Source organism: Leuciscus leuciscus, assembly GCF_965113295.1.
Source record: "Leuciscus leuciscus genome assembly, chromosome: 5".
Classification (NCBI taxonomy): domain Eukaryota; kingdom Metazoa; phylum Chordata; class Actinopteri; order Cypriniformes; family Leuciscidae; genus Leuciscus; species Leuciscus leuciscus.
The window spans coordinates 21,766,670-21,786,469 of NC_138729.1; the positions used below are offsets into that span (position 1 = coordinate 21,766,670).

The window sequence follows — 19,800 nt, forward strand, 5'->3', positions numbered from 1 at the left end:
CCACATTTATTTATATCAATCACAGTTGGCACGCAGGCGTCGCAGTAGTTACCATCCTTATGTTGCATATTGCAGATCCAGATGCCATGTTCTTAGGTTACATACTTCCACATTACTGTCTATTGGAGGAGAATTTTATATTTAAAACAAACAGTGACATATTAAACACATGGAAACGGTTTCATCTCTGTTGCGTTTAATTTTTTTATTTTTTATGTATCTTTGTCCTATAATTGCTCACAGTGACGGCTTACTTTTTCTTTCTTCTCTCTCTTTTTCATAATCTAATTCCAATATTTCACACTGGAGCTGTAGTCTTGGCCGTCTGACGTTGCTCCTTTCTTTATTCTCTTTCTCTCTCTCTGCTCATCCACTCCTCTGCCCCTTGGAGAGGGTGGCATCGGCGCAGCGCTCCACTCCGCTCAGCTCCTCCGTGGGTCTTACATGTTGGATGGGGCCCGTCTGAATCTACAAAACACGAGTGCTTCACCGCCTTTTGATCTCAGGCTAATCTCTGTTGCCTGCCTCCAGTCTCATCTTGTTTGAATAAGAATGAGTCTGGGGTGCTATTGCAGGCACAAAGAGGTTTAGGCGGCATCCGTTCAGCAGAGCAACGCTGCGCGGGTATGTGTACAGCCAGATTCACTCCTCAAGACTCAGCGCTCATATGCTTCTATATTCTCCAGTGTGAAGCTTCTGCGAGCGTGTGTGCGTGAAGGTGGTTTTCTGACTTGTTAAAAAACCTTTGACGTTTCATTTTGTCTGAGTAGTTAATGAGTGAATTTCTCTGTAAATATAATGGGAATTTGAGATCCAACCATGACTTGTCTAAAGTGTCTCGTATTGATGAAACCTTCTACAAAGGCATAGTTCACCAAAAATGATTTACCCACACTGATGTCCTTTAAAACCAGTGTGACTTTCTTTCTTATGTGGAAGGATACATTTAACAAAATGTTCAAGCTGTTCTTTTCCATACAAAGAACGTTAATGATGAATATGACATTTCACCTCCACAAATTGACCTCCACGACTGCAATTTTTTCAAAGCAAGATATTCTGTGAATAATGACTACATTCAAAAGTTTGGGGTCAGTAAGGTTTTTTTTTTTTTTACATTTTTTACAGCACCTTTGTTATAAATGTTACATGTAGTTACGTACTTTAGTAATAACAGTAAATTATGCACAACTACTGTGCATGCAACTAACCCTAATCCTAACGGTAAGTGCATGTATGTAATTAATATTACCCAGTCCTTAAATGTATAATTACACTGCAACAAAGACACCTTAAAATAAAGGGTTATACTTTATTTTTAAGGTGTCCTTGTCATATTGTAATTAGACAATTAAGTACTAAGTAATAGTAATTAACTACATGGACTTACTTTATAATTAGGGTTAGGGTTAATGTTTGGTGTAGGGTTAGTTGCATGTAACTATGCATAATTGACCGTTATTACTATAGTAATTACATGTAAAATGTTTAACAGGGTCGCTGTAAAATAAAGTGTTACCAAATAAAGTGTTGCCTTTTTTCCCAAAGAAAGAAAGTAATACATGTATAGTTACACTGTAACAAAGACACCTTAAAATACAGTATAACCCTTTTTCTTAAACAGTTATTTTAAATTGTAATAATACTTCACAATATTAAAATGTTTACTGTATTTTTTTTCATCAAATAAATGCAGCCTTGGTGAGCATATGAGACTTCTTTCAAAACCATTAAAACATTTCAGAACAGTACATTTTTGTATTCTCACATGAAGGAGATATAATAATGACTTCAGAAAAGAGTTTTCTTTTTTGGGTGAACTTATCCTTGTAAACGTATGCCTTGTAAAATCTTGGTTTGAGTAATTTACGTGAAAGGCTATTATAATAGCACAACCTTTCCATTGTGGTGTAGACCTAAGATCCAGTCTGTTCTGTAGTTTATGTGGCATAAAGAGGGGCTTCTCAGTTCATGTCCTCGGGTCAAGAGGACAGTGGTCCTGTTTTTTTTTTGTGTGTTTTTTTTTTACTACAGTCTGAGAATAGAAAGCAAGAGGGTTTGATTTCTTTACCACCTGAAGTGTGCACGAGTGTAACTGGGCAACAGTTTCAAGGAAAAAGAGAGAATAAATGAGAGAACAACACAGACAAATAGTGAAGGGATGAAAGAGTAAAATAACTATATTTGATGTCTAATAAGAGTTTGGAATAATAAGAGTTCTCAAAAAAAAACAAAAAAAAACACACATCAGACATACTTTTACGTAACCACCCCCTGCACAGATAATCTACACTGTCTGGTATAGCAACTGTTATGTGACCAGTTAGGAATATACATAAGAAAATACAGGTAGAATTTCCATTGCCTGTCCATAATGCCCACCATCTGTTAAGACCCAACTTCTGCACAAGCTCAGGAAACACCGGTTGGCACTGTAAGTCTGGAGACAGAAAAATGTGATGTTGGCATCTTTTTTAGTGTCGCCGTTGTGGGGGGAAAAAATGTTGAAACAATGAAATAACTGTGCAAGTTTTGTAGAGGTTATGAGTGAATTAGTTTTCACCATTCAAAGGAGGAAAAATCATTAGAGTTTGATTTTATTTTAAATATTTTTCTTTTTCCAGCTTTTAACATTAGACAGACAAAGGGAACTTTAAACTAAATGGTAAAATATACAAAGATGTAAAATAAGATGTGATGTAATCAACTGCAGCAGACTTTCTGAAATAAAGAGACTGACAATTTAAGGTGGTCTAAGTATGGGACTGAGAGAAGGTGCCAGTGCTTTTATTGAGAGATTTGTACCTCATATTTATTTATTTATTTATTTATTTAATGCATGTTACTGTGAGTCAACATAATGCTTGCGGCTATATCCATCTGACTTACAGTTAAACTATTGTATATGTAGTTGGTATGGAGAGGGTTGACTCTTCTGTGAGAAAGCCTTAGTGTGCCCCTGCTGGCAGAGTATATATTGCAGTTACGCATTTTACTCACAAGGCAGAGAGCTGTTCCAAGAAATTGCCCTTTAAGCTGTGCTTTTACATGTTTGGAGCTAAAGTAAATATAGATTTGAACTTTTACTGTCATTTGCCACTAACTCCTATTTAGGCCTCCATTAGCAAGTGGGACAGAGTACAGGTGTATTGACAGGGGAGATAAAGACTTCAGTAGAGTGCAGGGTAACTGGAACTGGGGTGGCTTTTTCCAGCACACAGCTTTAATACTGAAACCAGAGCAGCAGCATCCTGAACAAAGGCTTAACCGTGTTGTGCTGCTTGTGGTTCATTTATAATGAATCAAAGGTGTAGCATTCACGCGCTGTTTGCCCAACAGAACATGCAAATTACCAAATTTGTCCCCACACGAGTCAACACTTCACTACCGGTTTTCTTCCAACCACAATATGTGTTAGCGTGTTCAGGTGCTATTTAAATGCAATGAAGAGAGGGCTCAAACCGTGATGAATTCATCAGCTATGCGCTTTCAGAAGTTTCTAACTTATATGCTTGGAAAAGTTAAAGTTGCACTATTACTTTGAGATGAATTGATAGGTACAGCGATATGTAAAATGGCTTGCTGTAGTGTAGATAAAGACTTTGAAGGGTCAGAGGAGCTAATGTAAGATGAGATATCAGCTTCCCTTGAGAAATATTGCTGAACTTGTTTGCTTAATATCTGCCTGCCCACAAATTGTCAAAAAAAAAAAAAAACCTTAACAAAATGATGTCACTGATTTAATTAGTTAGCTGGGTGGTTACGAAATGAATGAATGAATGAATGAATCCGTTTGAGTAAAGGTAAACATGCAGAGACCTGTCTTTATCTATCTATCTATCTATCTATCTATCTATCTATCTATCTATCTATCTATCTATCTATCTATCTATCTATCTATCTATCTATCTATCTATCCATCTATCCATCTATCTATCTATCTATCTATCTATCTATCTATTCAAATAGATAACAATTTCTGATCCCAAGATCCCAAACATAAAAATATATCATGAGGGTTAAAAACAGAATATTTAGATTTTTTGCCGTCATCCTATGGCTAGCGTTACATTAAATGACCACGCTCTTATTCAGGCGAATGCTTTTAAACCATTGAAGTGTGATAAGACACAAAAGAGAATGCAGCGCGGCACTGGCACACATCTGTGTGACAGACACAAACGACTCATACGCACAGAAAAGCAGCTTCAGACAGCGCTTGAACCAACAAAAACACACAAAATCAAGCCAAAATGCCTGTTTTGTCAAGTATCCTTGCAAGCACAGTCTTAAATTAGTTTAATTAAGTCTTAATTGAACGTAAAGAGTTGTGAGAAAATGGGATGCGTGCCAGATCTGCGTCATGTGCGTTAGGTCTTAAAGTGACAGCAGCCTAATAAACTTACTGCTGTGGTTAATCAAAGAACAAAAGAAAAAGAGAAAATCCCTCACTTGTCTTGACTGAATAACTTTTGTAGCTTAATAAGGATTAATCTATATTTAATTTTTAATTTATACAGGGAAGACTGTGAAGTTTTTAATAACTTTCTGTATATATCCGGTTAGACCTGGACTGTTTACGAAGTTACATGGATAAAAGACAATGAAAACAATAACTTTTTGTGAATTTTCACAGGGCAAGTAAAAATCTGACTGGGCCAATATAAAAAAAAAAAAAAGATATATTGAAGAGCACAGGTAAATGTGACATTTATTAAAATGGGTTTATTAAAAGTTTTTATATATTTTCTAAAGTCTAATAAATGTTAAAATGTATTGTTTTCAATTATACTGTAATGCTGAATGCCTATTATTAATGTCTAAAATTGATAGGGAGGGGGGGAGGGGGGGAGGGGGGGGGGGGGGGGGGCTATTTAGAGACATCAGCAGCAGTTGTATCAGTGATAGTGGCCTTCTTTCCAAAAAAATTATGCAATTAAACAAATATTTAAAATATAGGCTACTGTCTTTGTTGCTTCTACATTCATTTGGAGATTAAATGTGAAATAATTACAATATAAAAATATATTAAAAACTTTAATTTTAGGTGTGATTAATTACAGAAAAATGTGAGATTAATTGGCCATTTTTTTAATCGATTTAAAGAACTAATTTAGATATAAATGCATACTGAACTGAGGCAGAAACAAAAGTGCCATTTCGTAGTCTGTCTGTGTGTCTATCTGTCTAAATCTTCAAAGTTTAGGAGAGAAAAGAGGGCAATAAAAGGGAAATGGGTGATATTAAAGGTGGCAGAGAGAGAGAGAGAGAGAGCAGAAAGGGGATGAGTGAGATAAGCAAGGAGGGGAAAAGAAGAATCTATGATCTGGCCAGACCTGGGAGACAGGCTCATCCCCAACGTTCTCCTGCACTGTGAAAGCTCAGCGCTGGTGTTTGAGCACTTGACAGTGTTATCAGCACTGACAGCCAGATTGTGTTTTCACATGAGTGTGATCAGCAACAGATTACACACGTATACTCACGCACACACTCATACATTAACAGCCTTGCTTGTTCCTGTTATTTCAACACAGAAAATGTGTTGATGTTTATCGTGCTCTTAAAATAAAACGAAATAGAGGCCTTGTCCCTCTATCCTCCCCGAACACGCTACTTATGTCTGACTGAAGATAATAAGACACACGTGGGTAACTACTGGGCTCCCGAAAAGAAAACAACGTAGGCGGAATTGTTGTCAGCCACTAACATTGTGTATTTATCTTCCATCTCCTTACATCTGCTCGTTACAAACATGAACAGATGAGGTCGAAACCTCAAAATTACCTTTCTCTGAAAAGCCTCTTGTATGTGTATACGAAATGACATAACTGCTACTGGACACTTTCCTTGTGGCTTTGAACTTACTGGAAATCGGATTGTTGATCCTGAGTGATGGCAAGCAGGTTCAGTTTGGACCGACAGTCTGGTAGCGATCGACAGCCAAGGAAAACAAGAGGGAGAATAATTCATTTGTGTATACACATGTATACAGTATGTGTCTGTCTGTTTGTAAATTAGGTCATGAAATATAACTTTACATACTTTTTTATGTTTCAATTGACATAAATCCCCTTTTGAGATATTACAGTAAAGTGCCTTTGGGGAATATCTTAACAGGCAAATTTAGACATTTAAACAAACTCATTAGTCAGCTCTACTGCACAATGCTTGGTAGACTGAACTAATGTAGTGAAAGTTACCAACCTAAATATGAAAAATATCTAATATTTAAATGTTTTAATACAGTTATTTTATAGATACAATTTTTTCTTAAAGTGTTATATAAATGGCACCTTTAAATATATATATAAAGAGTTTGGTTCCAAAACGCGCTAAACGCCATTTAAAAAAAAATTGAGTTCCCGCAAAAATCAGTATTGTATAGGGTCCGTATTGAAAAGTCCATTTTAAAGTTTACGTAAAATGCGATATCCGCCGTGCTATTCTCTCATGTTTTCTCCCTTTCTTTCCAAACCGCGACAAACGCCAGTCTCCTTTCTCTGCAGAATGCGATAAATCCGCTCAACCAATCACAGCGCACCATTCCACGCATTGTAAACAGTAACGGCAGCGCTCTGAATACACCCGGCATCCTAGTTTTTCCTATCTACTTTGTACTTTTTGATCAACAATCAAACAAAAATGTGTATAATTTTGACGGCATTGATGAACCTGTGGTGGTTTCTGCGGTAGGGAAGAAACGTAAGCCATCGAAATCTAATCATTTACGTGAGGAGATTAAGAAGACGAGGCACGCGGGAGGAGGAAAAATGACGGCTGTTGTTTGTTCTCACACGACACGACAGCATCAAACTCCTATATACTCATATACCTTTAAAAAAAAAAAAAAAAAATCATCCATCTTTCAATCAAACAACTTTCTGTATAAAACTCGTTCTTTGTAGAATTTAAACTTTGAATAATAGCCCAAACTGGTCAGAGAGAGAAAAAAAGAGAAGGATAATGGCAGGAAATGGCATGAACAAAATTTCAATTTCAATCAATTTACTTGCAAATGTGTAATAATTTCTATTCTCTGCATATCAAGGGATATATAAGGCAAATGATTATTTATGTTTTAAACTGCAAATTCTTATTCAGATCTACATCAATGAAATACAGTATAGTTGCTGTAGTTACTGTTGTTTCTGTTCCTCTTCCTGTTCTTTATCTAGTTTACCAACCACATGAATATGCAAGAGGCGACTCAATAACGGTGTTTATATATTTATTTATTCCTTTTGTAGTTCCCCCAGTCATCCAGTGTATCTTGAACACTGTGCCTAGATATAGCTATTAACACAGAAAGAATTTCTCTCTCCCTTTGTGTCTCTTCACCAGGTGCCAACTAAACAAACACAAGCGCACACTGAAACCTAAGAGGGTCTTCCTGCTAAAACTGTGCACTGGAGCTGGAAGAACTGAAGGAATTGTGAACACGGTAGGTATAACGTAATACACATGCTTTTCAAATGGACGTACGATTAATAAAAATGATAGTGGCCTGATCTTGAGGCTAAATATATTTTTATTGGTATAGTGTGAGGAACTGTCCATGTAAATATACGTATGGTGAAACAGAGAATCTGATGAAACTTAGCATGTGCTATCACATAGCTGGTGGAACCGAAGCCGTATTGATCTAGATATTGAAATTACCAATAAAAATGGAATTCAAGATTACAGTGTCTTGTGATCCAGAAGTGGGATCCCAAGGAAGCTGATACCCCTGGGTCCAGTTACAGTCTGTCAGGCAGATTAGCAGGTTTTATTAATTCATTAAACTGATTTCATGTTTTACCTCTGCCTCTGGTTTGTCTGTCAGTGACTCAAGTGGTGCTTGATGTTAATTCTACAGTGTTCGTTTTATGAAACAATGAAATATCAGTGTGAAGCAATTCAGATGACCGCTCTAAGATGGGGAACTGAAAAACAGCAATATGATAGTTTATATTCTTTTGTTAACCCCTTAAACGTGAATTCAACCATTATTTCTGAACATTCACAGGATGGTCTTTGGTTTAGCTAATTCTCATCTTTTGATTCCTTGGTAGATGTGTTTAAATCCATTCATGGTGGGACAAATCTGTCTGTGATTTATTCATGTTTAGCATGTGTTAAAGTACTTATCTCCAGTGATAAGGAACCTCATTTAAATATATGGTGAGAAGATGGATTGTCTTGCTGGGCTGTGAGAGGGCACTAATCTATGCTTATATGAGAAATGTTCACTCTATAGGTTTCTTGAGTTGTCTTGAGTCCTTTGTGTTATTTTACAGATTCTTCAGATCTGAGTTCATTAGAGCACCGCTTCATAGATGGTTTTCGAAAGAACTTACGGATAAAATGTTCTGTAGACCGAGTTCTCCTACACTCTAAAACGGTTTTCATCATGTTTTCAGATAACAACATCTTTCCATTGCATTGATGTAACTAATTTCTGTTAATTCTCAACTTGATTGTCACTAATTAAATTCAAAGTGGTTGAAAACATGTAATAAACGTATGCAGGCTGTCACTTTGATTTGAACTTAAGTTTTGCATTTTAGTGGGCTATGAAACTAGTTATGGAGCTACAGTCCTTAAAACACACACACACACACACACACACACACACACACACACACACACACACACACACACACACACACACACACACACACACACACACACACACACACATACATACATATCTTGGATTTTCATGTTTTAAGGGGTCATTCCTACTTTGTATACTGTACAAACTATATTATATCCCCTAACATACAACAATTAGGCCTACATAAGAGGCTATAGTAAAATATTCAGTTCAAATACAATTAATTAGAAATCTACTTATTATCTGATAAAATCACATTGTTGGAAAAAAATCTCTGGGTACAAAAGAAATTAAAAGTCACAAAGCTAAAGGTAGCCTACCATTGTGTCTGTGCACAGTTTGATTATACACGGTGTGATTTAACTTGATCAGGTAGGAGATAAAAACGCATTAGTGTTGCGCTTCTTTCATTAAAACACTGGAGTGATGTAAGCCCGTCCCCCTTCAAGAGTAAACCCGATTATTTGCCCTGCGTAGAGAGAGAGAGAGAGAGAGAGAGAGAGAGAGAGAGAGAGAGAGAGAGAGAGAGAGAGAGGCGCGCGCGGAGCTCAACATCATCAGTCGCAATAACGGCTTAATCATTCCTCACCGTGGACGACCGACACCAACCTCAGCATCTGAAACGCTTTATTAGACACGAGAAAAGAAACACGCATTTAGAAAACGACACTTTTCCCAGGTGCCGCTGGTGATTTTTGCTGGATTTTAAGTGTGAAGCGGTAAAGTCCACCCGGCGGCTCAACACCTTCCGTCACACCGTAGGACAAACTTCACCGGACACACTTCAGACGCGCCATGAAGTAAGTGTGACACTGATACCCTACCCTGTGTTTGTTCGTTGATACATTGTGTGACATTGTTGTTAAGTAAACAATAATGCGATGAGTTTACATCTCCGTTATTTCGTGAGATCACAAGGGTGAGAGTTAAAGTAGCTCCGTTAAGAAAGTTGACATGACAACACATGTTAGTTCTGACTATACTGACAGGAGAATCACTACTAGTGTTTCTATATGTAGACTTATTATTATTATTTGTATTATTATTTACAGGCGCGTGCTTTTGTTTGGGTCCTGTAAAGTGCTTTATCAGCTCGCAGAATAAACCAAAACACTTTACAGAGGTCATGGTTGCATTTACTGTGACTGCCGTCGTGAATACAGTCAGATAGCTGTGCGATGTTGTGTGAAGGTCCGAGGGTCATCACACTATAAATTCAGTATTGAATTAAAACAGGCGTTCAAATGATCAACATTCATTCGTGTGACAATATTTATTTCTGCTTTCTATTATCAGGCTATATGCAGGTAGGTTATAGTTCATGTGCTACCGCCTAAACATTTAATTTGACCAACTTGTGCTGGCAAATCCACACATAAATAAAACTAAAAACTCACCAGGAAAATAAATAAATACATAAATAAATAAAATAAATACATACAATAAAATCACAGCATCCTGATTCTGATCAAGAATAGCAACATTTGTAAGTCATTAAATACTACACAGACTCAGGCTGAGAGACCATCTGTTTATTATATATCCAAAAGTCCATATTAAATGTTCAGTTTTATGAGGGTTAATTATTTGTTCTTCTCCTCAGTAGCCTAAGCTTTTACTTAAAAGTATATTTGCTTAAAACAAGTTTATAGACATACACATTTGTGTGTGTGCTGTGTATATGTATGTATATATATATATATATATATATATATATATATATATATATATATATATATATAGCCTATTATTCCCAATTAAATCTAGAGACAACAGTTAGGTTGAGGGTCAAGTTTCCTTTCATACAACCATAAATCAAAGTATTTATCAAGACAAAGAAGTGCGAATTTGTCTATATATATATATATATATATATATATATATATATATATATATATATATATATATATAATTGTATGTGTGTCTGTGTGAGCAGTTATTGAAAGAAGCTGTTATAATTAATTACATTTTTAAGTAGGTAGCTGCTAAAATGTGATAATCTGCATACTTTTACAAGTAAAGGTGAAGACAGATACAGATGTAAATGAATAAATGTGATTGCTAAATGAACAATTAAGAGAGTTATTTTTGTCACTTTTTTGTATTAGATTTTTTTTTTTAATGCCTTTGCTTATAGGAAATTACAGTAAAATAATATGTTTATGTCAGTTTAAAAAAAAAAAGTTTAAGCAAAATGTTGACTAGAGATACAATTTCTCCACGCAAAAAGGCGTCACGTATTGTATTTCTGTCACTTCTACCACAAGTGCACTCTTTTTCAGACTATACTCTCAGACAGGCGAACACAATCAATGAAGCTCCTGTGTGTGTGTGTGTGTGTGTGTGTGTGTGTGTGTGTGTGTGTGTGTGTGTGTGTGTGTGTGTGTGTGTGTGCATGTGCGTGTGCGTGTGTGTGAGTGTCTCACCTGTTGCTCTCCTGGGATTTAGTGTTTGCTTAATCTGCCCAAGAGGAAAATGAACACACTCACATGTGGACTCGTATGATTACACTCAGAGGGTCCTCTCATAGCCGTGCACATATACGCACACACACGCACACACACACACGAGCGGTCGTCCTCAGACCTGTCGTCTCTAGGAAATCACTTGGGATTAGGCTTCTGTCGATTCACAAAACCAACAGTGACAACATGGCCTTACACTTCTCTCAAAGAGGGATCAGCTCTCCACGTGTCACTCTGATTGGCTGAGCTACTTGAGCCGATTGTCAGAGGCATTTACAGGCACAGTTTGTGTACCCCTCCAAAGCACAAACGTATTGTCTTTAGGTTTGTCCTGATAAACACAAGGAAAATGTTTTTTATTTGCAGTTGTTAGGTAAATTACACTTTTGCGTGCAGTGTGATGAATGATTATTGATCTTCAAGTAAAGGTAGGCATTGCACAAAAAAAATCATGTAGTAATTCGTTTTAAGGAATAGTCATTAATCTAAACGTGTTCTAAAATAAGTCATAATATGTGTTTAAACCAAACATTTGTGACTATCTCCTAAGTTTCATGAGCTCAAAAAGAAAGACAGTCTTTATTTTCGTTGTAACTCTTCAGCAATAATAATAAAAAGTAATATCAGCCCGTTTTATTACACAGCAGTGTGTTAATTTTGAGTCAATGAAGTCAAACATTTTCTCATTTCGTTTTTTCCATACTCTCTCTCAGCTTCATTTACTAGGCTAAAAATTAGTTTAATAAAGCAAATAAACCAGCTCCAGATAAGTCATTTTTACCCTCAAAGAGGTTATGATATTTGGCATTAGCTGAACGTACCCAACGCGTACGAGTCCTGGTTTTTGCATAATGAATTTAACTTTGCTTCTGTCTCTATTTTGTAATTAGCAGTGACGCTTGGCAACTTTCTTTCTCGCTGTAAAGTGGAAGGTGGTGTATGGAGTTGATTCACCAGAGTGCTGCTCAATCACAGAGGAATAGTCCTGCCTTTGATGTTTAATTATATTGTGAAAAGAATACTTCTGCATAAAATTGAATTTTTCAGCTGAACGTTCTCTGTTCTAAAGATCTGCTGTGGGCTTACGTGGTATGTACCGAACACACAGTAATTATTATGTATGCTAAAGAAGTCTGCTTGTATGTGGCTGGAAATAGTTCTGAGAGTTGTGTATTTGGATGTGCATTTGCATGATATGAGAAAAACTATATTTTATTGTGTATTTGTACACGAGCATATGATAGAAAGCTGTGAAGGATGGTAGAGGCTGCCACGAGGAGGCTGCGATGACAGACAAGTCAGTGTGCGTGCGTACACCGAATGAATGTGCGCAACATATCACGCTGCGAACATGAAAGAGGTGCTGCCCCCCCCCCCCCCCCCCCCAAAAAAAAAAAAGAAAAAAAAAGGTGACTCCTGTTTCTTATAAACTCCTCTTCAGATTTGGGTGGTCTAGCAGGGAACCTTTTCTGGCCTTAAGCATTGAAACGCTTCCACTTTGGTCAGTATCGCTGGAAAACAGAGCACATATTATGCTAGATAAGAGTTCACAGAACAGTAGAAACAGTTTAGGAAAGGGTACATCCCTGCATTCGAGAGCTCGTTTTATCTAGTCGTGCGTATTTGATGCAATCCAGCATTTTATATACAGAAAACCTATGTGTTTTATTGGCTGTTCCACTTCTGTTATAGTTGGAGATTTAAAAAATCTGTAGTTAAAAACAGGTTCAGAGATTTCACACATTCTCTAAACGCACCAAACAATATATGATGATGAACGTCACAGGATCGTGACACTTTGAAAGTGTCAAGAAGACCTTAGAGTAAAATTGCTAAAAATACACGCCTCTCGTATTCGGTCAGTTTTACTTGCAATCCTGTAAAACTTTTCTTTAACCATCTCGGATCTATGTTTGCCGACTCCATGCTTAAACGCATTGTTCCTCCATGATAAAGCACAGTGGCACGGTGTGTGCGTCTTGCTTGGCACACTGGTGGACTCGGGCCAAAAAAGCGACAAAAAACTTCAAAAATAAAATAAAAAATGAGAGACGAGTCGAGAAGTTAAGGGAGGGGAAAAAATGCTGAAATATTTTCCAGCAAATGTAATTTATCTTTGTCAGTGGGGCAGCATAGCCCAGTCATTCTGTAAGGCTCTCCGGTGAGAGGGGGGACAGAGGGCCCTCTATGCCCCAGCTTCACATAACATTCATAACCCCGACGTCTCTGTCGCCAGAGCTGCCCGTAGCACAGTGCCGTGTGGCAAGGCGTATATTTTTAGCAATTTACTCGAAGGTCTTCTTGACACTTTCAAAGTGTCACGATCCTGTGATTTTCATCATCATATACTGTTTGGTGCGTTCTTTTTTTGGGGGTAGTAAACACGGGCCACTGCGTCTGACAACTGACAGACGTGATTCAGATACGTTTGAACATAAAACGTCGGGAGGAAATAAGAGTTTCTTTTCATTAGTGTGAGGTTGAGGTGTTTCATTCAGCCGAGCTTGCAAAGACAGCCTCTCAGCCGGCTCGCAAGAGCAGCTTCTCACGAGCGGTGTCCTGCCAAAGCTGCACACGTGTGTCTTTCTGCAGTCATCTGCGCCCTTCTCAACAGCGGCCTGTCAGCAGCGGAGGCTGAAACTTCGGGAAAAAAGCGTGCCGCGCCGGACACTCGAGATTCAAGGAAGAAAAAGAAAAGTCATGAATACAGAAGGGGAGATGTGTCTGTGAGCCTGGCATTGTGACACTTAATGCCTTTATGTTTGTGGTGCCGTTTACATAGGGCCCTTCAGCAGGCTGTCACCCACCTCCAAAATAACCAATCAGACCAGCCAGTTTCAGCCATTGGCTGTCTGCTCTGTCTTAAATCGGTTTTATTCCACAATAAATGATGGGTGCAATTAATTTTAGACTGTGTAGAGTGATATATTAGATTAATAGATATAGGGCCTATATATATATATATATATATATATATATATGCACACATTTCATTTTCTTTCTTTGTTTTATATCTAACAGTCAAGGAAGAATCCGTTTTTTTCTTCATACTTATTCACCCCCCCACCGCTCCACAGTACACTGTTTACTTTGATGTATGACTTTTCTTCCAGTAGTTACTCCGAAGTACAGCCAATGATGTCATTAATTTTATTACAGATGCTCCATCTGGAAAAGAAGAGAATAAAAGAGAGAGATGGAGAGAGAAAAAAGAATGAGAGAGAAAGAAGGAAAGGAAATGTGCGGCACCGACTTGTATGCATAATTAATAAGACCAGCACTTCATTTGAAACTTCAGGGTTTGCTGGCCAGTGCAGGACGGGATGTGGAGTGCTCAGCTTTATATGGTGAAGTGTGGAGGTGGCTCCTTTCACCTGCAGCTGCTCTGTTACTGCCCCTCTGGAAAAACAAATAACCTTGTGCGTGCGTGCGTGCGTGTGTGTGTGTGTGTTTATGCCCGCGCTCAACCCTGACAATGGCGGGAGCTCCTGTGACATGAGACCATGTGACGCAGGCGTGTCATTAAACTGCTTGCTGGCCCGTAGCCCACACTTCCTAAATGTTGCTGTCCCGCCAGAAATAGCTCAGCCATGAGATTGACTTTGTCTGCATGTGTGTGCATATGTGCGCCAGGGACTACGATTGTGAGCCTGCAGTATTGTTCAGGTTAAAATTGGTCACTGTCTTATTTTTGGATCAGAGCGGCTCACGGGTTATAAATAGACAAGGAAAGGAAGGGAGATACCTGCCGAGACTCTGGCGAGCTCTGTTGTCCCCCACCGCCTAATGTTCACGTTGTATCCTCTCTACATCACGCTCTCCTTAAACAGACCTTGATATGTGTGGTTTTAACAGGAACTTATTAAATGGAAAATAGTCATATGACTATACGTTGCGACAGAGCTTTTAGACTGGTGTATGGTCTTCACGGTTGGTAAAGAGAAGAGAATAGAGAAAAAAAAATTGTGCGTAGGCAAGGAGTGTAATCTAATAGGGCGATGTCCACATCATGGAATATTTTTAGAAGTGAAGTGCTAATTTAATTTTTCTTCATTACAAACTTGAGCTGTTTAGGAACATTTCCCACCTCCAGTAGATTTACCACATTCAACGCCACTATGTGAAAATAGTTTCACTAAATAAATAATAATAATAATAAAAAAAGGTTTGTCAGGAACTTACAGAGTGTTTTATATGAATGTGGATCTAAATGAACTGTTTTTATAAATGATTAATTGTTAAAAATATGATTTATTATAACTCTGTCAATATGAGAACATTTGATTACACAAACAAACGTGTTTTAAGCGTTAGATCAAGTATACGTAGTTCCTTAAGATAACATTCATTAAAGTAAATTATGCTAAAGATAAATTGCACGTTTAGTCTCTGTGTAAAAATCAGTGAATGAAAATTTTAAGGTAGTTTGCTAAGCAACTAGTTTACTTTACATAATATTTCATTTGTTTTGAAAAAAGTTTGGGGTCAGACAATTCCAAAGTTTAAAAGTTTGGGGTAAGAAATTCTTACTTCAGCATGGATGCATAAAATTTATCAAATGTGACAGTAAATACATTTATAATGCTGCAAAAGATTTCTGTAGTAATGGCTGCTGAAAGAAAGTCAGCTTTACTAAATAAATAAAATATATTTACTACATTTTAAAATATATTAGAATCTTTTAAAATTGTAATTAAAATTGTAGTTGTCACAATATTACTTTTTACTGTATTTTTTGATCAAATAAATGTAGCACTGCTGATTGTAATATAATATAATAAAACATTAAAAAATCTTAAAGAGTGCAAACTTTTGAACGCTATATATTTGATTAAAACAAACCTCCGTGTGAGCAGCTCTGCACTTATGTCCCCAGCCCTGTTGCCAACTGTTAAGATTGTGAATTAATGATGTGGCATGATTGAATTTGACTCGGCAAACATTCCTGCTAGCTCGCCCCAGTTTCCCGCTGGTGTCTCTCTAGAGGGGTTGTGTATTGGACCTCTGGACTCTACGTTAGCACCTGTAGACCGCAGAGAAGCCTGAACATAGGCCTGAAACCTTGGATAGATTAGAACAAATTTAGTTTGACGAGAATTTTCTGAGTGGAAAAGAGGCGTAATACTTGCATCTGCATTATAAATGCGCAAAAATGATCTCTAAAATATATAGTACTCAACCAATTACACTCAACCTTTTTTTTTTTACTGCAATTTTCTCTTTCAACAACTTTGGATTAGTCCCACCAGAGTAGAGGACACACAATGGACATAATTTCATTATATTGACATGGTTGCCTTTATCCACAGGTTATTGTTACCTAGGTCAGATTAAAAGCACTGTGCTCTGCAGGCCTGTTAACGTAGGAGGTGTAATCTTATTAGATTCATCATCATCTTTCGTGAGAAAGAGGAACTGCTCTTGTCAAGCTTCAGTGCGCAGGTGAAGAAACCTCATGTTAATAAAGCGGCAGTTAGCCTATTTTCCTCTCTCCCTGAACTGGCATGTGCCGCTATATTAATGTGTTTATGACAGTTTAATTGGATAAGCAGGCCACTCGTAAAAAGCCTACAACTGTTTTTCGCTAAGGAAAGAGCAGACCTTTTTTTCTCCACGTTCTGCTAGGCAGCCCGTCGATGACCCAATTCTGAGATGGTCGAGAAAACAAGGAAGAGCCGAGAACAATTTGTGGAGAATGACGGAGAGAGGGCAAAAAAAGAAGGTTAATTTTGTTGGGAAGTCGATTCGAAATCCTTTTTCACTTTCTCTCTTCCTTGTCCTGAACGCAGCCCACTTTTTTTTCTTTCTCCAAGCTCCCCTCCAGCAGAATCGGAAAAGAGAAGGACTGGGAATGCTGGTGTGGATTAGCTTCCGATGCTTGGCTAGCCCCCTCAGTTAATTACATGTGTAATGAGTTGTTTATTTGGGATAATGCGCAGCTGGAACGTCTGCCTAACGCCGGAGCTGGGAGCAGACCCAGGAGAGTCAAGGATAGGATAGGAGATGGAGGAAAGAGGAGACAGGAGAAAGACAGTCCCCCAATGTCGGCGCCAGAGCAAGGAAAGGGAGGCTTGGTAGGAGGAGGGGTGGGCATTCACATCCCATCTCAGGGTCAAACAGCCATAGATTTTTCTCAGGGGTGGGGGCAAAAGAAACCTGTAAAAAAACATACAATGCTGAATAAGAAAAACAACGTACGGTGGAGGGGGGGTGGGCTGATGTGTGCCCACAGTGCAGAAGGGAGTGGAAAAGTCCATGGGTGCAAGCGCAAAGGAGGGAGGGAGAGACAAGTTGTGCTATCATAAGCCGAGGGGGACAGCTGGGGTTATGTGAACGCTGCAGCTGGATCGGGAGCCGAGGGAGATCGCTTGGCCGATCCCTGTGCTGCCGAGTGGCTGGAGCCTTGAGAAAAAGCTTCGCTCCCTTCGCAACCTTCTGCAGGCTGCACTTTCCCAAACCCTAAAAAACAAGATGGTGTAGATAAGCCTCTGGAAAACACACACACACACAGACCTGATTTATACAACACCGGCTGTAAGCACTTGCTTTCACTTGTTTTCTTTTCCGCTCTTATCGAGTCAAATTGAGAAGCGGGTCATTATTTAGCTAGAGTGAGCGATTACCATCAGAATAACAGCAATTACAAGAGTGATTATTTTTTATATAAATGCCTGAAAAAACAACATGTGATATGCATCTCACAATATTTTATTCTTCCTCTGAGCAGAGATTTTTCTTCTTTTTTTTCTTCTTTTTTTTTTTTGTTTGACTAGCATCATTTTTTTTTATTTTTTTTTTATCGAGATGACTGAAAAGTGTGAAGCAGAAAGTGAAGCCGTTTAATCCGGCTTGCGGTATCGGAAAACTTTTGCTGTCACTGTTTTCTGATCACATATAAAAAAAAACAGGCCCGTCACAGCTGCAAGACACAAGAAACACACAGTAAAGGAAGCTATGCAAATGCGTGCAACACTGACACACTACTGAACAACAAGGTAAAGCCTGAAAAAATAAATAAATAAGTAGTGAAATACACGCGCACACATCACACGCTACACATGGATACTCCTGTATGGAGGATTTGATAGGAGAATAAAAAAAAAAGGTACGAGTTGTGGAACATTTTCTTCGTGCACACAGGGGAGAGACTGAGATTAATTGCAGTGATGCATGGCAGGACATCTTGAATGTCATTGTGAGGCGGAAACATGGAAAAAATTTAACAATTACACTTAAAAGGAAACTTAGCACTATATATATATATTACGACTAAAATACATATCTTTGTGTCAACTAAAAATAGCTGACACAACAAAGTGGGAGGAGCTTGGCCTGAAGGGTCACCTCTGTGACGGGTCCAGAAGCTTGTTGCTAAGTTAGTCCATTCAACATGTGTGCGTATTATCAGTAAAAGTCGTGAAAATTGTATATTTACTCTTTTCCGTCCATTCTTTCTTCCTCATCAAGGGTTAACCAACAGCGCTTTATCTGATCACACTAGCTCTGTGCTCTAAACCTCCCGTTCATGTTTGAGGTTTTTCTTTGAAAGTCCGGACCGTTTTGATTCACCGCAGCTGCGCTGACTCTTTAATCAAATGCTATCTTTTCACTGCTTTTGCCCCGTCTACCCTTCAGTCGCTCCCTCCCCTCCCCTTCCTCATCCCTTAACGCATCTTAATTGGTTGCTTTCTGTGACAAATTACGAGCGCGTGCTTTGATGAGGTCAGGCCGAGCCGGTACTGGAGTAACTTGTGCCAGCCCCTGGTGGTTCCCCTCACCACTACAAACGGGGGGTGGGAGGGTATGCGTCGGCATCTTGAAACCGTAATGAGAGACTGGGCCCGGGGCTGCCTGTTCCCCCTTTACAAGCTGTGAAGACACCAAAGGGGGGAGGGGGGGGGGGGGGGGGGGGGGGGGGGGGGTTGCAGGTATCTTAGCCAAAGAGATCCGAATTTTGAGATATGTTTTTATTTTATTTTATATTTTTAAATATTGTTAATATAAATTTATATTTATTTCATATTTATTTATATATCATAAAATGTATCTAAATATGTTAATATTTTCTCATAATAATGAAATATTTTTAAGTTATTTAAATACACACATATGTGTGAATATGTGAACATATATATACACATTTTTTAAGCAGTATACATTTTTTTTTTTTTTTTTTTTTTACATTTTAAGCGGTTATGCTTTAATTAGCATGCTTACAGTGAGCTTTACTTTCATGGTTACACAATTTGCACAGTAAAACAGTTATCTAAAATGAATTTCCTTTAAAGCATCATTGCTACAGCCATACGCATTCTGATGGGCATCATATGACGTTGAATCACATCTCGATCTGTTTTTGAGCTTCCCGCCATGAGTGTTGCTTTTTTTTAAATGACATGTCAAGTTAAAAATAACTCTTCTTTTAAAAACTTGTCTCAAAACCCCAGTGTGCGTCAAGCTGTTTTTCAACACATCTTATGTAAAGGCTCCCTAAGAAACATTTGGTGCACCTGAAAACAACCTAATCAAACAAGCCGACTAGTCATTCATGCAAACCTCCAACTAGTCGATTTAGTCCACATCCCTAGTCCTGCATAAAAAGACGTGAGGCCATAGGAGTGAGTCAAGAAGAAACCGTTAGAGAGGAGGAAAGAGAGATAGGCGTCACCCAGTCATATTGGCACTCATGTTTAGACAAACGCTAACTGCAACAATTACAGTTTAATGATCCGCAAT

The 19,800-nt window shown here is 38.2% G+C and overlaps 1 protein-coding gene across 4 annotated transcripts in view; it reads left to right on the forward strand.

The window, feature by feature from the left end:
• The window catches only part of mef2cb (myocyte enhancer factor 2cb), a 78,970-nt gene that overhangs the window by 1,990 nt on the left and 57,180 nt on the right, over positions 1-19,800 (forward strand). Inside the window, exon 2 of one of the 4 annotated variants that reach the window (XM_082170025.1) lies at positions 7,342-7,441. The gene's annotated coding sequence lies outside the window, so the exon portion shown is untranslated. Of the gene's footprint in view, positions 1-7,341; positions 7,442-9,091; positions 9,400-19,800 lie in introns of those variants that run through there. The other 3 variants (XM_082170027.1, XM_082170026.1, XM_082170024.1) reach the window with 3 other exon arrangements.